Source organism: Oryzias melastigma, linkage group LG22 (assembly GCF_002922805.2).
Source record: "Oryzias melastigma strain HK-1 linkage group LG22, ASM292280v2, whole genome shotgun sequence".
NCBI classification, from domain to species: domain Eukaryota; kingdom Metazoa; phylum Chordata; class Actinopteri; order Beloniformes; family Adrianichthyidae; genus Oryzias; species Oryzias melastigma.
In genome coordinates this window covers 687,488-690,951 of record NC_050533.1, presented here as the reverse complement: position 1 = coordinate 690,951, position 3,464 = coordinate 687,488, and the positions used below count along the sequence as shown (strand labels likewise).

The following is a 3,464-nucleotide window of genomic DNA, read 5'->3' as shown; positions in this document are numbered from 1 at the left end:
TACTGTTTCTTGACGTTTTTCTGGTGATTTGAGATCAATAACATCCTTTCAATGATAAATTCTCACATCACAGTTGATGGCGTCGCTGGGCGGGGCCACAAGCTCCCTGCTCCGCCTCTGGTCTGAGCTGAAATCTGTACGTCTGGAAACGGCCATTTTTGTTGCTATGCTAATGTTAGCTTGGAGCTGTAGCTAGCAGCAGAGAGTGTAAACAGAGAGCTCTCAGTTATGGGTGACAGGAAGTGAAGGTAGGCGTACTCGATGCCGGAAATCCCACCCACAACTCAGAGGTGAAGTTTTACTGAACTACCGTTCTGCAGAAACTATGTCCTAGTCAACTACACTGGTTGTTGATTTTGGATTAAAACGCTTTAAAAACAGATGATCATTGTGGGACTTGAAAGAACAAACATTTATCCAAATGTTTTGTGGTTATTCGGATTCTCAGAAACACCTGAACCAGTCTGGACTCTGCTGTGTTCTCGCTCACCTGGATTCTAAGTTTAGCCGAAGAGGAAGTGTTGTGAGAAAGGCGGCTCCAATCCTGATAAGTAGGTCATGTTTTGTTGTTTGGGGGAGTTTCATCAGCTGGTCTTTGCAGAGGTCACAGCCTTTCACTCACAACACACTTCAAATAGTTGTGTCTTCAGAACAAGCGCAACACCAGCAGGACAAGCAGCCTTACTGTTGTGTAACAGCGGTTGTGTTTCTGTGCAAACGCTCACAGCTTACGACACTCTGCACACGCGCCGATGCTTTTCATTAAGACAGATCTGTAAGAGATCTGGAGGAACGGAGACGTAAACACACCACAGAAACCCGATCCTTCACTCAGCCTGAAGGAGTGACGTCACAATGACATCGCCAAAGGGCGGCGAGGAGGTTGCTGATGCCGCTCTGCAGCCTCCTCCCATCTGAGTCACAGAGCTGTGAAGAATCTGGTTACCGCCCCAAAGGCTGCTGGGAGCTCAGTCGTCTTAAGCTAACGTACACGCTAGTGTGGTCACATGACCTCTACAAAGCTTTCTGCTTCCTTCAGTCACTAAAGACCAACATTACCACAGGAAGGATTTGTTGCTCGGCAACAAGGCGAGGTGAGGATGGGGGGGATTTATGTTGTTCTGACGGACTGATAGCTGACATGATGGGGGGGTCATTACAGCGTGGATACATTAGTAGACCCGACTACTGTCAGAGCCTCACTAAAACACTGGACTGGATCAGGATCAAACATGGAGGATCAAACCTTCAGCTTTCCAGACGCTGCGTTCTGAGGAAGAGCTGGAGCTCAGCGGGAAAATAACAAAATATGGAGTTCCTCTTAAACTCCTGCGTACAGACGAGCTGTCCTGAAAAAGGCCCAGAAATGAGGCCGACCCAACGGGACGATACAAAACACGACGGATGCAGAAGTTTAGAGACGTCTGAAGAGACGCAGCAGAAGATTCATGAGCTGCTGCAGTCTTCAGGAGGAACGCAGGACGACGCTCCTCCTGATCTCCTCCTGAGTTCCTCCTGTTCTCCTCCTGAGTTCCTCCTGATCTGCTCCTGTTCTCCTCCTGAGTTCCTCCTGTTCTTCCCGTTCTCCCACCTGTTCTCCTCCTGAGTTCCTCCTGATCTCCTCCTGTTCTCTTCCTGAGTTCCTCCTGATCTGCTCCTGATCTCCTCCTGTTCTCCCACCTGTTCTCCTCCTGAGTTCCTCCTGATCTCCTCCTGTTCTCCTCCTGTTCTCCTCCTGATCTCCTCCTGTTCTCCTCCTGATCTCCTCCTGATCTCCTCCTGATTTCCTCCTGATCTCCTCCTGAGTTCCTCCTGAGTTCCTCCTGAGTTCCTCCTGATCTCCTCCTGAGTTCCTCCTGATCTCCTCCTGTTCTCCTCCTGAGTTCCTCCTGAGTTCCTCCTGATCTCCTCCTGATCTCCTCCTGAGTTCCTCCTGATCTCCTCCTGATCTGCTCCTGATCTGCTCCTGATCTGCTCCTGATCTGCTCCTGATCTCCTCCTGAGTTCCTCCTGATCTCCTCCTGATCTCCTCCTGAGTTCCTCCTGATCTCCTCCTGAGTTCCTCCTGATCTCCTCCTGATCTCCTCCTGATCTGCTCCTGATCTGCTCCTGATCTGCTCCTGATCTCCTCCTGAGTTCCTCCTGATCTGCTCCTGATCTGCTCCTGATCTCCTCCTGTTTTCTCCTGATCTCCTCCTGAGTTCCTCCTCAGTATGGAGAGAAAATAGCCTAACCGAATGTGTGTGTGTAATTCTTGATTTGTAACTAATACAACACATTTTGAGCATAACTGTGTGTACTTGCAGTTGTGTATTCACATGTACACTTGAATATCAAAACACACTTTAAATGACAGCAGCTTAGAATTAACTACAAATTTCAAACGACTCCCACACATACAAATGTTTATATTACACACAGTTATCACCTGACACACGTTTGATACAGTCGACCACGCAATACTACTCAGACGACTGGAAAACTGGGTGGGTCTCACTGGGCCAGTACTAAACTGGTTCAAAACGTACTTAGAAAACAGGAAATATTTTGTGTCAATTGGTAACTTCACCTCTGAGCCAATAGAAATTACATGTGGAGTGCCCCAAGGCTCCATCCTGGGACCACTTCTATTTAACATCTACATGCTCCCACTGGCCCAGGTTATAAAGAACAACAACATTAGTTACCATAGCGATGCAGATGACACACAGATATATATTAGACTGACACCAGGAGACCGAGGCCCTGTACAGGCTCTTGGTAAATGCATTGAGGACATTAATGACTGGATGTGTCACAACTTACTTCAATTAAACAAAAACAAAACTGAGGTTATTGTCTTTGGGGCTAAAGAAAAAAGGTTGGACGTCACTACAGAGCTTCAATCTAGGTTTGGATATTAGACTGTCCATGTCAACACACCACACACACACAGTTACACACTAAATGTGTTGTATGAGTTACAAAACAAGCATTACACACAGACTCATGAATCCACAGCAGCTTCAGACACCAGAGCAACTTTAAGGGTTTGTGTGACGTTTGTGTGTTTTCTGTGTGTTTTATAGTTCTGTTGTCCCGTTGACCTTTGTGCTCTCTTGTGGCGTGAACGCTCACGTGCACGCTCATGTGCAGAGTGGTTGCCTCAGGCCTCACTTCTTCCTGGTGGTGCATTAGGCTGCATGCTTTGCTGACAGTAAGTGGCTGCAGCGTCTGAGCTGCTGAGGGAGGAGGCCCTTCAGATGAATGCATCTCTGCTGGAGGAGCTACGTGAGGAGCAGAAGAATCAGAGAAGTTCCTCGGGAGTCCTTCCCGGTCTCTGCTGGCACTGACACAGATGCATGATGGTCCAGGAAACGACCTCCATGGGTTTTTCCTCCTGGACAGACTCAGGTTTGGCTCTGACCCCCCACCCCCACCCCCCAACAGGAAGTGTTTATGACCCAGATGGAGCCTCAGCAAAC

General features: G+C 48.3%; 1 protein-coding gene across 1 annotated transcript in view; it reads right to left on the bottom strand.

The window, feature by feature from the left end:
• The window catches only part of numb (NUMB endocytic adaptor protein), a gene marked incomplete in the record, with an annotated part of 40,486 nt that overhangs the window by 8,289 nt on the left and 28,733 nt on the right, over positions 1 to 3,464 (bottom strand).